Here is a 17,748-nt window from a genome sequence, read left to right as displayed (position 1 = left end):
AATGTTGTTTTCCCTACTTTAATGAGCCCATTCCCTACTAATATTATTTTGTTTAGGACTTATCTAGCTTTCACAGATTCAGAGTGCGTTTCAAACATCATCGTGAAACTACCTCCAAAAATTCTGTAACTACCATTCTCTGTACAACTATCTTGGTCCTTTTTACACTTTATAGTCCCCTCTTCGGGGATATGTTCCAAGATCCCCCATGAATGCCTGAAACTGGATAGTACCAAGCCTGATTATAATTACTGGAAACACATTTCTGTTCCTGTCTTCTATCCACAAATTTAATGCCTTTTCCATCTTAACTAAGCACTTATCATGGACCGTGGCTATAATTTTTGCAGTTTGAAGTGCAACAGCAAGACTAGCATAGATTCCTTCCTCAAAATGGTATGGTAGAAGATTCATTTTTAGCATAGATGTTATCAATCTCAGCATATTAATGTTTTTTTTTCTTTCCTAATTAGGTCAAGAACTTTCACCTTTTCAATTAAAGGAAGCATTTTACAACTTCTTTTGGGAATATCTGAGTTGTTAGCACCACTACTCTGGGGCTATTACTAAGTAGAATAAGGGTTACATGAACACAAGCACTGTGACAGGTGGCAGTTGGTCTGATAACCGAGAAGGCTACCAAGTGACTAATGAATGGGTAGCATCTACAGAATGGATACATTGCACAAAGGGAGGACTCCTGTCCCGGGTGGGATGAAGCAGGGCAGCATTAGATTTCATCACATTGCTCAGAATGGCATCCAATTTAAAACTCATGAATTGTTTATTTCTGGAATTTGTCATTGAATATTTTTGGATCAGGGTTGACCAAGTGTAACTGAAACAGCAGAAAGCGAAAGTGCAGATAAGAAGGGGACTACTGTACTGTTATTCAGCCTGTTTTTTCTGTTTCCCCTGAGAGCATATAAAGTCCAGGGGGGAAGGACCAGCCTTATGTGTGTGGGTATTCAATGCTCTGCACATTATATACTGTAGTAAATGTATTGAATAAACTTTCTTTTTTTTTTTTTTTTTTAATTATACTTTAAGTTTTAGGGTACATGTGCACATTGTGCAGGTTAGTTACATATGTATACATGTGCCATGCTGGTGCGCTGCACCCACTAACTCGTCATCTAGCATTAGGTATATCTCCCAATGCTATCCCTCCCCCCTCCCCCCTCCCCACCACAGTCCCCAGAGTATGATATTCCCCTTCCTGTGTCCATGTGATCTCATTGTTCAATTCCCACCTATGAGTGAGAATATGCGGTGTTTTGTTTTTTGTTCTTGCGATAGTTTACTGAGAATGATGGTTTCCAATTTCATCCATGTCCCTACAAAGGATATGAACTCATCATTTTTTATGGCTGCATAGTATTCCATGGTGTATATGTGCCACATTTTCTTAATCCAGTCTATCATTGTTGGACATTTGGGTTGGTTCCAAGTCTTTGCTATTGTGAATAATGCCGCAATAAACATACGTGTGCATGTGTCTTTATAGCAGCATGATTTATAGTCATTTGGGTATATACCCAGTAATGGGATGGCTGGGTCAAATGGTATTTCTAGTTCTAGATCCCTGAGGAATCGCCACACTGACTTCCACAATGGTTGAACTAGTTTACAGTCCCACCAACAGTGTAAAAGTGTTCCTATTTCTCCACATCCTCTCCAGCACCTGTTGTTTCCTGACTTTTGAATGATTGCCATTCTAACTGGTGTGAGATGATATCTCATAGTGGTTTTGATTTGCATTTCTCTGATGGCCAGTGATGATGAGCATTTTTTCATGTGTTTTTTGGCTGCATAAATGTCTTCTTTTGAGAAGTGCCTGTTCATGTCCTTTGCCCACTTTTTGATGGGGTTGTTTGTTTTTTTCTTGTAAATTTGTTTGAGTTCACTGTAGATTCTGGATATTAGCCCTTTGTCAGATGAGTAGGTTGCGAAAATTTTCTCCCATGTTGTAGGTTGCCTATTTACTCTGATGGTAGTTTCTTTTGCTGTGCAGAAGCTCTTTAGTTTAATTAGATCCCATTTGTCAATTTTGGCTTTTGTTGCCATTGCTTTTGGTGTTTTGGACATGAAGTCCTTGCCCACGCCTATGTCCTGAATGGTAATGCCTAGGTTTTCTTCTAGGGTTTTTATGGTTTTAGATCTAACGTTTAAATCTTTAATCCATCTTGAATTGATTTTTGTATAAGGTGTAAGGAAGGGATCCAGTTTCAGCTTTCTACATATGGCTAGCCAGTTTTGCCAGCACCATTTATTAAATAGGGAATCCTTTCCCCATTGCTTGTTTTTCTCAGGTTTGTCAAAGATCAGATAGTTGTAGGTAAGCGGCGTTATTTCTGAGGGCTCTGTTCTGTTCCATTGATCTATATTTCTGTTTTGGTACCAGTACCATGCTGTTTTGGTTACTGTAGCCTTGTAGTATAGTTTGAAGTCAGGTAGTGTGATGCCTCCAGCTTTGTTCTTTTGGCTTAGGATTGACTTGGCGATGCGGGCTCTCTTTTGGTTCCATATGAACTTTAAAGTAGTTTTTTCCAATTCTGTGAAGAAAGTCATTGGTAGCTTGATGGGGATGGCATTGAATCTGTAAATTACCTTGGGCAGTATGGCCATTTTCACGATATTGATTCTTCCTACCCATGAGCAAGGAATGTTCTTCCATTTGTTTGTATCCTCTTTTATTTCCTTGAGCAGTGGTTTGTAGTTCTCCTTGAAGAGGTGCTTCACATCCCTTGTAAGTTGGATTCCTAGGTATTTTATTCTCTTTGAAGCAATTGTGAATGGGAGTTCACTCATGATTTGGCTCTCTGTTTGTCTGTTGTTGGTGTATAAGAATGCTTGTGATTTTTGTACATTGATTTTGTATCCTGAGACTTTGCTGAAGTTGCTTATCAGCTTAAGGAGATTTTGGGCTGAGACAATGGGGTTTTCTAGATAAACAATCATGTCGTCTGCAAACAGGGACAATTTGACTTCCTCTTTTCCTAATTGAATACCCTTTATTTCCTTCTCCTGCCTGATTGCCCTGGCCAGAACTTCCAACACTATGTTGAATAGGAGCGGTGAGAGAGGGCATCCCTGTCTTGTGCCAGTTTTCAAAGGGAATGCTTCCAGTTTTTGCCCATTCAGTATGATATTGGCTGTGGGTTTGTCATAGATAGCTCTTATTATTTTGAAATATGTCCCATCAATACCTAATTTATTGAGAGTTTTTAGCATGAAGGGTTGTTGAATTTTGTCAAAGGCTTTTTCTGCATCTATTGAGATAATCATGTGGTTTTTGTCTTTGGCTCTGTTTATATGCTGGATTACATTTATTGATTTGCGTATGTTGAACCAGCCTTGCATCCCAGGGATGAAGCCCACTTGATCATGGTGGATAAGCTTTTTGATGTGCTGCTGGATTTGGTTTGCCAGTATTTTATTGAGGATTTTTGCATCAATGTTCATCAAGGATATTGGTCTAAAATTCTCTTTTTTGGTTGTGTCTCTGCCAGGCTTTGGTATCAGAATGATGCTGGCCTCATAAAATGAGTTAGGGAGGATTCCCTCTTTTTCTATTGATTGGAATAGTTTCAGAAGGAATGGTACCAGTTCCTCCTTGTACCTCTGGTAGAATTCGGCTGTGAATCCATCTGGTCCTGGACTCTTTTTGGTTGGTAAACTATTGATTATTGCCACAATTTCAGCTCCTGTTATTGGTCTATTCAGAGATTCAACTTCTTCCTGGTTTAGTCTTGGGAGAGTGTATGTGTCGAGGAATGTATCCATTTCTTCTAGATTTTCTAGTTTATTTGCGTAGAGGTGTTTGTAGTATTCTCTGATGGTAGTTTGTATTTCTGTGGGATCGGTGGTGATATCCCCTTTATCATTTTTTATTGCGTCTATTTGATTCTTCTCTCTTTTTTTCTTTATTACTCTTGCTAGCGGTCTATCAATTTTGTTGATCCTTTCAAAAAACCAGCTCCTGGATTCATTAATTTTTTGAAGGGTTTTTTGTGTCTCTATTTCCTTCAGTTCTGCTCTGATTTTAGTTATTTCTTGCCTTCTGCTAGCTTTTGAATGTGTTTGCTCTTGCTTTTCTAGTTCTTTTAATTGTGATGTTAGGGTGTCAATTTTGGATCTTTCCTGCTTTCTCTTGTGGGCATTTAGTGCTATAAATTTCCCTCTGCACACTGCTTTGAATGCATCCCAGAGATTCTGGTATGTTGTATCTTTGTTCTCATTGGTTTCAAAGAACATCTTTATTTCTGCCTTCATTTCGTTATGTACCCAGCAGTCATTCAGGAGCAGGTTGTTCAGTTTCCATGTAGTTGAGCGGCTTTGAGTGAGATTCTTAATCCTGAGTTCTAGTTTGATTGCACTGTGGTCTGAGAGATAGTTTGTTATAATTTCTGTTCTTTTACATTTGCTGAGGAGAGCTTTACTTCCAACTATGTGGTCAATTTTGGAATAGGTGTGGTGTGGTGCTGAAAAAAATGTATATTCTGTTGATTTGGGGTGGAGAGTTCTGTAGATGTCTATTAGGTCTGCTTGGTGCAGAGCTGAGTTCAATTCCTGGGTATCCTTGTTGACTTTCTGTCTCGTTGATCTGTCTAATGTTGACAGTGGGGTGTTAAAGTCTCCCATTATTAATGTGTGGGAGTCTAAGTCTCTTTGTAGGTCACTCAGGACTTGCTTTATGAACCTGGGTGCTCCTGTATTGGGTGCATAAATATTTAGGATAGTTAGCTCGTCTTGTTGAATTGATCCCTTTACCATTATGTAATGGCCTTCTTTGTCTCTTTTGATCTTTGTTGGTTGAAAGTCTGTTTTATCAGAGACTAGGATTGCAACCCCTGCCTTTTTTTGTTTTCCATTTGCTTGGTAGATCTTCCTCCATCCTTTTATTTTGAGCCTATGTGTGTCTCTGCACGTGAGATGGGTTTCCTGAATACAGCACACTGATGGGTCTTGACTCTTTATCCAACTTGCCAGTCTGTGTCTTTTAATTGGAGAATTTAGTCCGTTTACATTTAAAGTTAATATTGTTATGTGTGAATTTGATCCTGTCATTATGATGTTAGCTGGTGATTTTGCTCGTTAGTTGATGCAGTTTCTTCCTAGTCTTGATGGTCTTTACATTTTGGCATGATTTTGCAGCGGCTGGTACCGGTTGTTCCTTTCCATATTTAGCGCTTCCTTCAGGAGCTCTTTTGGGGCAGGCCTGGTGGTGACAAAATCGGTCAGCATTTGCTTGTCTGTAAAGTATTTTATTTCTCCTTCACTTATGAAGCTTAGTTTGGCTGGATATGAAATTCTGGGTTGAAAATTCTTTTCTTTAAGAATGTTGAATATTGGCCCCCACTCTCTTCTGGCTTGTAGGGTTTCTGCCGAGAGATCCGCTGTTAGTCTGATGGGCTTCCCTTTGAGGGTAACCTGACCTTTCTGTCTGGCTGCCCTTAACATTTTTTTCCTTCATTTCAACTTTGGTGAATCTGACAATTATGTGTCTTGGAGTTGCTCTTCTCGAGGAGTATCTTTGTGGTGTTCTCTGTATTTCCTGAATCTGAACGTTGGCCTGCCTTGCTAGATTGGGGAAGTTCTCCTGGATAATATCCTGCAGAGTGTTTTCCAACTTGGTTTCATTCTCCGCATCACTTTCAGGTACACCAATCAGACGTAGATTTGGTCTTTTCACATAGTCCCATATTTCTTGGAGGCTTTGCTCATTTCTTTTTATTCTTTTTTCTCTAGACTTCCCTTCTCGCTTCGTTTCATTCATTTCATCTTCCATTGCTGATACCCTTTCTTCCAGTTGATCACATCGGCTCCTGAGGCTTCTGCATTCTTCACGTAGTTCTCGAGCCTTGGTTTTCAGCTCCATCAGCTCCTTTAAGCACATCTCTGTATTGGTTATTCTAGTTATACATTCTTCTAAATTTTTTTCAAAGTTTTCAACTTCTTTGCCTTTGGTTTGAATGTCCTCCCGTAGCTCAGAGTAATTTGATCGTCTGAAGCCTTCTTCTCTCAGCTCGTCAAAATCATTCTCCATCCAGCTTTGTTCCGTTGCTGGTGAGGAACTGCGTTCCTTTGGAGGAGGAGAGGCGCTCTGCATTTTAGAGTTTCCTGTTTTTCTGTTCTGTTTTCTCCCCATCTTTGTGGTTTTATCTACTTTTGGTCTTTGATGATTGTGATGTACAGATGGGTTTTCGGTGTGGATGTCCTTTCTGTTTGTTAGTTTTCCTTCTAACAGACAGGACCCTCAGCTGCAGGTCTGTTGGAATACCCTGCCGTGTGAGGTGTCAGTGTGCCCCTGCTGGGGGGTGCCTCCCAGTTAGGCTGCTCGGGGGTCAGGGGTTAGGGACCCACTTGAGGAGGCAGTCTGCCCGTTCTCAGATCTCCAGCTGCGTGCTGGGAGAACCACTGCTCTCTTCAAAGCTGTCAGACAGGGACATTTAAGTCTGCAGAGGTTACTGCTGTCTTTTTGTTTGTCTGTGCCCTGCCCCCAGAGGTGGAGCCTACAGAGGCAGGCAGGCCTCCTTGAGCTGTGGTGGGCTCCACCCAGTTCGAGCTTCCTGGCTGCTTTGTTTACCTAAGCAAGCCTGGGCAATGGCGGGCGCCCCTCCCCCAGCCTCGCTGCCGCCTTGCAGTTTGATCTCAGACTGCTGTGCTAGCAATCAGCGAGATTCCGAGGGCGTAGGACCCTCCGAGCCAGGTGTGGGATATAGTCTCGTGGTGCGCCGTTTTTTAAGCCGGTCTGAAACGCGCAATATTCGGGTGGGAGTGGCCCGAGTTTTCCAGGTGCGTCCGTCACCCCTTTCTTTGACTCGGAAAGGGAACTCCCTGACCCGTTGTGCTTCCCAGGTGAGGCAATGCCTCGCCCTGCTTCGGCTCGCGCACGGTACGCGCACCCACTGGCCTGCGCCCACTGTCTGGCACTTCCTAGTGAGATGAACCCGGTACCTCAGATGGAAATGCAGAAATCACCCGTCTTCTGCGTCGCTCACGCTGGGAGCTGTAGACCGGAGCTGTTCCTATTCGGCCATCTTGGCTCCTCCTGAATAAACTTTCAGCTATCTAATATGTTTCTGGTATGTCAAATGGGTGTATGCTTGGCACAATGCTGGTTCTCTTTCCAGGGAGCACAGTTACTTGTCTAATCTTTTTTAAAGATTTGAGTGAAACCCTCTCACCCTCTCAACTGTTGACCAACTTTTGACTTCTTAAGAATTTGTTGAGAATAGGAAATTTATTCTACAACCCCATTGTAGCTCATTCTACTTTCTGAATGACATTCTTGCCTTTACTGTCTTACTAATTCAAAAGGAAATGACAATTTTTTTCTCATATTTGATTCAATTCAGCAGATACTTTGTTGATAGCCTTCAGTGAGCAAAGTATCACATCAGGTACTGAGGTTGCACAAAGGTGAATATGATATAGTGCCTGCCCTCAGGGGGCTCACAAGCTCATGGGGAAGTGAGGAGGCCAGGGAAAAGAGAGGTTTGTGTTTAGCTAATTCTCATGCAATACAGCATAAATGAATATTTGGGGAATAATTTATATGTAATTTGTGATATAGTTTGGCTGTGTTCCCACCCAACTCTCATCTTGAATTGTAGTTCCCATAATCCTCATGTGCTGTGGGAGGAATCAGGTAGAGATAATTGAATCATGGGGACAGTTTCCCCTACTCTGTTCTCATGACAGTGATTTAGTTCTCACATGATTTGATGGTTTTATACGGGGCTTCCTCATTTGCTGGGGACTAGTTATCTCCCCTGCCCCCAGAAGAGATGCCTTCTGCCATGATTGTAAGTTTCCTGAGGCCTCCCCAGCCATGCAGAACTGTGAGTTAATTAAACCTCTTTCCTTTATAAATATCCTAGTCCCAGGTATTTCTTCATAGCAGCGTGAGAATGGACTAATAGAATTTGGGTGTATGATTCCTTCCCCATGGAGCTTCCAACCCAGTTGGGGATTCAGCTAAATAAATACAGATGAACATGGAAAAGACTCTGATAGGACCAGCACAGATGGTTAGGAAGTATGTATGGGGGGCCTGTTCCTCACACTTGCTTATATAATAATTTAGTTGACACTCTCTTTTTTGATGTGATGTGGACCAATTAATGTTAAGTTAATAAAAGTTGGCCCCAGTATGGGATCATAGACTTGATACTTCAAACATTTTATTTTACCTTCAGTTTTATAAATCTATATTTATTTACCAATTTACTGATCTATGACCAAAGCTTTCTTGGTTCTAAGTATAGGTTCTCTCATTAGCATTTGCTGTCATATTTTTTCATAACCACTCAATATCCAGTTTTACTCTTTTTAAAGTAGTATAAGTAGACTCTTGCAAAGCATCCTAAGTTCAGAGTCCTTCTAGAGTTGTGATTTTCCCCTATCTTTTATAATTGTTTTGCCTCATATAATTTGGCTATTTCTTTTATAGACTTATCGTTGAGACTTTTCAAAACATTCAATTGATTTTCTTAGAAACAATTGAATTTTTCTTACTCAGCTGTCTTTATTTTATTTGAAATATAGTTCAATTATATGATTAAAGTAACTTGTCCCCAGTGTTTTAAACAGGTGTAGGAATGAATGCGTGGGACTGTGGGAAGCATGCCTGACAGTCAGGTGGTAGGAACAGAATGTGTGGGCAAACAAGAAGACAGCAGCTTCCTAATTGAGAAGACTTCAGGTGGGGCATCATTCAGTAGATTTTGTGGTATGCAGAGTGTCAGTTAAGTTTAGGACCTAATTAAGGGGAGGTCAGTTAAAAGAGCTTCTGATGTAAATAAAGCAAATTTGCAATAAGAACATGTCCGCCCTCTAATCACTTGTTTGTAAAACGGCTGCCCTCTCCTCCACAGCACTATCTGATTCAACACTTTCATGGTTTGTCAATATTGATAACTTATTTTTAAATAAAAAAGTGAAGTGTATATATTTTTCTTTCAAAAGCCACTGCTTCCCAAGCTCACATCACAAGAAAAAGTAGCAACTTTTTCTGTTTATGTTCTTTTTTGTTGATTCTTTTCTCCACAATATCAGATTTGTGTCATGAGATGGTTCAAACATTACTAGCTCTGCTTGAGCCCCTCAGAGAAAGATATGTGTATACATACACATATATGTTAGTAATTTGTGATTGATATTCTTTGCTTATAGAGTTGATTTTTTTGTTTAATATAGTATTCTGTTTTTAGGAATCATACTAAACTGTTTCCTCCCTGTATGGCTGATTATAAGCTATGACTAGCAAACCAGATTTTATTTGCAGTTGTTTGAAGCTTCATCTTTCTTATATGACCTGATTAATGCACTCTGAACATGAAATCAGTGTATCCTTCCCTGTTCTTTGTTTTGAATACATCTGTCATTTTCTGCCTCACATTATTTTCCTTGATTTCAAGTCACTTGCTTCTTATTTTCAAATAAAATAATTTTTAAGAATATTATTCTGCTTCAGTCAATTTTTGCTCAGAAGACCACTCCAACGAACAACCCTAAACTCTTAGTGGTTTATAGCAACAGAGGTTTATTTCTTGCTGACAAAGTATAGGCTGCCAGAGGCTATGACTCTGTCCACAGCTTGGCTCCACATGGCATCTGAAGATACAACCCTTATCAGGGACATGTGTTTTCCTGGCAGAGGGAAAAGAGAGCGGCGGCCAAAATGTGATGATTTTTAAAGCTTTCACTTGAACGTGGTTCACTTTGCTTCTGTTCACATTTCATCGGTTAGTGCAAGTCACCTGGCCAAACTCATAAGGTATACCCACTCCCCAAAGGTAACTTTCTGAGTCACATAGCAAGTTGGGAAAGTCCTCTTACTGGGAAGAGAGTGAATAAACAGGAATCCTGTCTATTACAGTTATGTCTTAAAGACTTTTGGTTTTATTGTTGGATTATAGATACATTTTGTGAATTTTAATGTGGAAATGATTTTTTTCTTGATGTTTGTCAGCTTTGTATGTTGAGTGCTATAGACATATCAATACACAGGTTAAGACTGATTCAGGAGTTTAGTAAAGAAGCTTTATATGAGAGGATATTAAATATGAAATCTTTACTGTTTCATTCTGTTTTCTTTTTTGCACCTTCATCGCTTGTCTTTTATTTCTATTGATTATTGGATAGCAGTCCAGAGACTTTTTTTTCCCTCTACACTGGTATAAGTTGTTCATTTATAAGCCCTTGCATTGTTTTGAAGATAATTCCCTTTTCCATGGATTACCCATTAGTCATGTTAGCTGGATAGTGTGGATTTTCACAATTTACTACCTTTTCAATATAATGAATTGTACCTTTGCCAATTTCACAATCATGGTTTTTCTTACAGTGTCCACATGTGGATAGCAGCCTGCCAACAAGTAAACAAAAACTGAGTTAAGCGACGTACAGATACAGCTGAAATACCAAATTACCCGTGGCCTCTCCTGGAGTTATATTTATTTGCACACAGTGGGGACTAGTATTTCCTTGTGAAACAAGAGACTTTTACTGTTTTGAAATAGCAGAACTGAACCTCAGATGCATGAGTTCATTAGGATAGATTTATCCTAGTGAGGCATGGCACTTGAGAAGAGACAAAGAGCAAATTATCAGAGAAAGTTGAGGTGTACACATAATGCCGGATGTGGAAGGGTCATAGAGAATTTGAAAATTAGATTTATTGCCTAGATATCTAGGAGTAAATGTTTCTGTGTAGTGATAGAAGCAGAAATAATTAGACTGGAAGGCATCTTGAGTTCATTTGGTCCTAACCATTACCACAGTACAGAAGTAGTCATGTTGATAAAATCTTATTAAAGCATGGCTTATGTTACGCTATGTAATTTTGGAGAATGGGCCTCTCAACCTTACAAGGTTGTATATTCCAGCTTTTCATAGGAATCCTAGTTAAGTATTTCTCTTAATTCCATACCATGCTTTGTTTTAGTAGGGTGAGGTCTGAGAGGGAAAGCAGTAATCAGATCAGCCTCTATATGTACTTTTCCTTTTAAATTCATTAACTAGACTCCCCTAAAGATGAGTTTATTTCACTTGTGATTGAGTCTAGCTCTAGAAGGAATGAGATTATAAAGTCCAACTCTATCATTTTACAGATAAAATAAGAGTACTGATGATAAGAGGCTTCCCCAAGGTGACAGAGCCTCAGAGCGGCCAAGCCAAAGCCAGAAGATAGTCTTGATAAAGTGTTCTTCCTGTCATATACCACATATAAGGAACTACTCTAAGAATATATTAATATCAAATGTAGCTAGGCAGTGGAATGTAAGCTTCTCCTGTGCCTGAGACTGAGGCCACAAAGTTAACTGTATGTTTTGAGCCCAGTGCTTGACCAAAAAAGAATAATTTTGTAAGTCACTGAAGTAAAGAGAAAGAATAAAAAATTATATGGGGCCAAATTCCCTTCAGCCCATAAATGCATTGGATTATTTTAGGCTCATTTGGAAAATATTTTATCTAGTGAAGTTAAAATTATAGTTGCATAATTTGATAACTAATTCTACTTCATTCCTGACCTGATTATTCTAGTTCTCATGATGCTAGTCCTAGCCTCAGGTTCTAGATTGGCTCTAGAATTTACTATTTGTGGGATCTTTACATTTTATTTTTCATCTCTGAGCCTCAGTTTTCCCATATGTAAAATGCAGGTGTGTTGGAGGGGCTCCTTTGGAGAAGTTCCTATTGGAGACAGACCTTGATGCTAATCATTTCCTGTCTGCCAGATATACTTTACATATTCTATATTATTTAATCCTCAAAACAATTCTTTGAAGTAGATACTATTGAACCCACTTTATAGATGAGGAAATCTAGACTAAGACAAGTTAAGATAACCTTGCTTAAGATCTGTAACTAATCAGTTATATACTAGGATACAAATTCAAGTCTATCTGACTCCCAAGCCAGTATCTATCCAGTGTACTGGACATTTCCATTCCTATCTCCAAGGGTTCCATGAAGGTAAGATGAGACAAAGTACATGAAAAACTAGAAACTGCAAAGTGCTATATAAATGAGGGATACTGTTATTTCTTCTAAGCGTTCTTGGCTACGTAATTAGCAGAAATTAGCAGTAGAGTCCAGTCCAAAGCATTAATAAGTCTAGGGGCATTGTATTTTCTATTTTCCAATGAGGACATTGAGGCCCATAGGGATAAGAAAGATGCCCACATAGCCATGAAGTGACAGAGCACTTCCTAATCGGGTTCCAAAGCCTACCATCTGGCTGGCTTCTCCAGTACTTTGCCTCAGGCCTTGATATTAGCCCTTTGCATAGGAGCTGGGATTCTATTACCCACGGATTGATTTTCTGTGATGGAACTTCCCACCCAGTGTGCTGAGATACCTTGGGAATCTAAGAATTAGGTTATTAGTGTGAGGTGAGATACTGATGATAGTAGTTTTTTCTTATAGTGTTAAGACCATTTACATAAAGTTAACCATTCAAAATTCGTGAAAGTCCAAATGTTATTTGAATATCGCTGTATTTATATGACTACTCTTCTAAACTTTCTGAATTTAGCAATGATTAATTTGATGCATAAGAAGTTTGTTGGTGCCCCTGCCTCTAGAGAATGCTCTGTAATGGCCACACCACATGGCACTACCTCTGACTTTTCTGCTGAAGCATCCTAGCCAGGTTATTGCTTTTTTTCTGGATTTGTTTATCTTTATTACAAAAATTTTTTTGAAAACCATGACAACCATCATATTTGGAGAAGCTTTTGTGTGTGTGTTTGCCAGCAAATCTGAATTCCATATTATATGATGTTACCAAAATGACCAGTCTGATACAATCTAAGCCACTGCTATTGTTTTTCAGCTTTGTTCAAAGAAGCAAAATTCTACTCTCTTCTTTTCTTATCAGAATGCATTTGTTGTCCGAAGGAAGGGCTTTGTGAGTCGATTTGTCATCTAAAATAATTTTTTTGGTTGGGGATTATGAATGAATCAGTTTGTAGATTTGTTGACTGAATTGACTAATATTCTACGGTACCTTAGTGAAGGTCCACATGAAATTATATTTATGTGTACAGAGAAGAGATAGATTTAAAGCAAAAATTCACAGTTAGTGTTTTGTTTTGAATCTGTAAGAAGAATCATTATTAAATACAGCAGCATCTTTGAATGCTTCAGGGAAAACTTCATTACCTTGGACTCATCCTTGACCCTTCCTCTCTCACACTCCATATACAATCTATCAGGAAATGGCATCTGCTTTCCCTTCAAAGCATGCTCAGAATGATTACTTTCCACTGCCTCCACTACTCACTGCTACAGTCCTCATCGAGTCACCACTATCTGTGACCTGGCTTAGTTTAATAGCCTCCCAGCTGTAAATAAATAAAGGAAAAGTTGAGTAAGCTTTTTATTAATATGTGTTGTTTTTCTTCTGGCACAAGTATTTTACTACCTATTATTTTAAAAATATTGAGCAAGTATTATGAGATTAGCTTGCACTTGATAATTCTTTTCCACTTGAGAAAATCATCTTTTGGGGAGGTAAAAGCAACACATATTAGAAATTCATTGATCACATGAATTAAGTGACAAAAACCACAGAAGTAAATGATGTGCCCAACTGAAGTTAAGACAGTTGATATAGAGAACTCCTAATTAAAAGTTCCTACATGAATTTAGTAGATTAGAGAAAGTTTCTTGAAGGAGGATGAAAGTGAGCTGTGCCTCAGAGCACATGGAGGAGTTATAGCAAGGGGCCAAGTGGCATCTTTGCAGTTGTACTAAGGTAGGAATTAGCTCTGTGTTTTCTGAGAAGTGTACTAGTTTGATGGAAGAAGAGGAGCAGGTACATTTGAAGGAGATTTGGGGATAAGAGAATGACATGAAAATTCAGATGATGGGAGTTCACTTGGTAAGCTGTTGGAGTCGTATCTGGGAATATGACTGGTCCTAAATGTTGAGAATCCTAATGTGGACCTGGAGATGGTGAAGGAGGTAGACCCAGTCAATATTGTTGTTAGGAAATCTTAAGTGGAGTTAAGAATGTGATTTTGGAGAGCATGATGGGTGTAGTTAGGTATCCAACTATCCTAGTTTGCCCAGGACTCTCTCAGTTTTAGCACTGAATAATCCCTATCCTTGGAAACCCCTCAATTGCAGGCAGACTTCATGGTTGGACACCTTGGGTATGGTTCAGACAATTGATTGGTATCTGAGGTCCAAACCAGAGCAACACTTTAACATGTTAACAGTGGAAGAGAGCATGACAACAGGAGATCCAGGGCAGAGCATTTAAGAGCTCTACTAGGCAGGCAGATTTATTACAAAAGTAATAAATAACAATAAGTAAGAAAAACAACACATATTATTAAAAGCTTACTCAACTTTTCCTGTATTTATTTACAGCTGGGAGGCTATTAAACTAATCCAGGTCATAGATAGTGGTGACTCGATGAGGACTGTAGCAGTGAGTAGTGGAGGCAGTGGGAAGTAATCATTCTGAGCATGCTTTGAAGGGAAAGCAGATGCCATTTCCTGATAGATTGTATATGGAGTGTGAGAGAGGAAGGGTCAAGGATGAGTCCAAGGTAATGAGCTGGATGTCTTATATTTTGGCTGAGAGCATTTTGACCAAACGAATTGTAATCAAAGCAGCCCGGTAAAAGCAACTTTGTGTAATAGTTTGGTTGAAACAGACTTTGGACACAAAATAAATATGTTAACCACTGGCATTCAAGTTTTTGTTAAATAGTAATGATAGTAACTACCACTCATGAGTGCTTTCCACATGTAGGGCATCTGGCTAGATTTTGCAAATATTACCATCTTTAATCTTCACAGCCATCCTATGAGATAGGCACCACTATTTTCTTCATTTTACAGATGAGGAAATTGGTGGTTTGGGAGATTAGGCTGTTTGCTCAGTCACATAGCTAGTCAATCTAGAGTGAGACTTTGAACCCTGAGCATCCCAAAGTCCTGCTCTCTTTGGTTGCCATATAGTACTGCTTCTTGGTATCAAGGAACAGGGTTCATTAATTATCCATTGTTATCTTTTACTACAAAAGTAACAAATAAAATAAATTAATTAATTCTAGGAAAATTATAAAATGTAGAGGAGCAGAAGATGACTATACAAAGTACTCACGATTTCCTCCATTAGAAACAGCCCTATTAACACCATTGTTTACATATTATTTTCTTTTTTTGGCATATTGATTTACATACATTTTTAAAAATTAAAATGATATTTGATAAATGTTTTAAACCAATTGTTGGAGATTTGACTTTTTTTCAACTTATATTGTTGGGCCAGTAGGCTATGGTGACTTTTTGATATTACAAACACTGTGCAGTAGAAGTAATGAGCCAAAAAACAACATGCAAATAAAATAAAGCAAAATGAAATGAGACTAAAAAAAGACAAAAAATTCAAAACAATAGGCAAGAGATGAATAACAATTGTAAAACCATTCATTCTATAAATATGTTGTATTCAAATTATAATGCTTTGAAAACTGATGGCTGGGGAATATTTGCTTTTGAGCAGGCCTTGATGTTGAACAAGTTTCTAAGTGTTTTTAATAAAATCACCTGGAGCCAGTGACTTGAATCACAAGCAGGATCTCAGCCCTTAGGCAGAGTCACAGGAAGGTGGCTCATCTTAAGTGTATATACAAGGCGTCCAGGAGGGACTGTGCTCAAGGGAATAACCTAAGACCAGAAATGATAGATATAGTAAGGAGAATTAATCTCAGGATGAGAATATTAAACCAGTGATCAAATCTGAACCACAAGGTTATCGCTAGGCTAACAGTAACATGACGACAGGAAGCTGATACTGAGTCCCAGAGCATTGGGGCAACACTCTTGTCTTAGTCCATTTGTGTTGCTATAAAGGAATACCTGACACTGGGTAATGTATTAAAAAATGTGTATTTGGCTCACAGTTTTTTAGGCTTGTACTGAAGTATGGTGCCAGCATCTGCTTCTGGTGATGGCTTCAGGCTGCTTCTACTCATGGTGGAAGGTAAAGTGAAACAAACATGTGTAGTGGTCAAAGAGGGGATAAGGAGGGTGCCAGTCTCTTTCTAATAATCAGCTCTCTGGGGAAGTAATAGAGAAAGAACTCATTCATTATACTGAGAACGGCACTAAGCCGTGTATGAGAGGTCTGTCCCCATGACCCAAACACTTCCCATCAGGCCCCACCTCTAACATTGGGGATCACATTTCAACATGAGGTTTGTGGGCACGAACACCCAAACTATAGCAACTGTAAATCCTTCCTGCCAAAGGGCAGGAGATTAGGCCTGGGATGAGCCTCCAGGTGGACAAAATGGCTCCAGAAATTAGGGATCTGGCAGGCCTTGTCAATCTGAGGTTTGCAGGGAGGAGAACAACACCATGAAGAGTTGCAGGATTTGTAGGATGATCAAAAATTAGTGCAGTGTATGCAAGGAAGTGACTTAAGAGGATACTTCTTAATAGTATTGGGGTAGCAAATGAAAGGAAAGAGACTGTTGGTCTGCACAGTGGTTGGAATTATATGTACAGAGATATCCAGACATTCCCATTAAATAAATAGATTGAAGTAATACCTGTAACTATATTCCTCTTTATATCACATTTTTTGGCAAACAGAGAAAAACCATGCAGCTGGTCCTGTGGAGCCTGGAATGCTGCCATTACTTTCATTAAATTAAAGTTTTAGCTGGTATATGAAAATTTTCTTTTATTACAGAGCCTCTAAACAGACATGCCATATCCTGTGATTACAGTTTAAGTTAATGGTATCATGTTTTAAAATTAAAAATTATTATCTTTCCTTGGTGCTATCAAAACCATCACAAAATTAATCACTAATATACTAGGATGACGGTTCAATTAACTTTCATGGGTATTGATCAGATAAACACTAATATTTATTATTGCATTCTGAAGTCTTTATTAGGTTAGTGGGTTACCCAAACAGTTAAAAACTCATCTAATAAAGACCTGGAAAATGCTGCTTTTGAGTTAAAGAGACCTCTTGCTTAGTGTCTATATATTTTTTGCTTGTTTGCTTTTGTTGCACTAAGAATACCAATAGTATATAAGTTAATTCAGTGATCTTAATTAGAAATAACCTTTTTAATGTTTTTGGATATATAAAATTTAAAAACTTCCAAGAGTGTTCTAAATGTTATAGGAATGTCTATAAATTAAGTGTAGCACATGATTAGATTTGCTTCAGTGCTTTGAACTTTTGAATCAAGCCTTCCTTCCATAGTATTAGATGAATATGATCATAATTTCTGTCTCTTCCATGAAATTTTCTAATATATATTGTTTTAAAATTACAAAGTAGTCATGCTTATTATTCAAAAAAGCCCTCCCAAACTAAGACAATGTTGAATATAGCCCCTCTCCCATCCTCAAAATAACTGTATGTACAATTTGATGCATGTCTTTGCAATTTTTCATGAAGGTTCTAATTGTGTTTACATATATACATAAATCTATGCATGCATACACTCTCCTTCCTCCCCTCTCTCCTATTCCTTCCCCTCTCACATCTTCTCCTTTGTCTTCCTCCTCCTCCTTTTAAACATAAGTGCTATGATATTGCCAAAGGAGAGAAGGCTTTGTTCTGTGCTCTGTGCTTTATTGAATTTCATTCATTGGTGGACCTTACTTTCTTTGTCCTTTCCTGCCTTTGCCACTATGAAGGTTCAATAAATTCAGTCTCTGTTTTGCTTTTCTTTATATTCAGCAGCCTCA

At 38.7% G+C, this 17,748-nt stretch overlaps 1 protein-coding gene across 7 annotated transcripts in view; it reads left to right on the top strand.

Moving 5' to 3' along the window:
• Positions 1 to 17,748, top strand: part of PRDM5 (PR/SET domain 5) — a 236,345-nt gene that overhangs the window by 88,482 nt on the left and 130,115 nt on the right. The window lies entirely within an intron of this gene.

This window comes from Pan troglodytes, chromosome 3 (assembly GCF_028858775.2).
Source record: "Pan troglodytes isolate AG18354 chromosome 3, NHGRI_mPanTro3-v2.0_pri, whole genome shotgun sequence".
Lineage (NCBI taxonomy): Eukaryota > Metazoa > Chordata > Mammalia > Primates > Hominidae > Pan > Pan troglodytes.
This window is presented reverse-complemented; position numbering and strand designations above follow the sequence as displayed.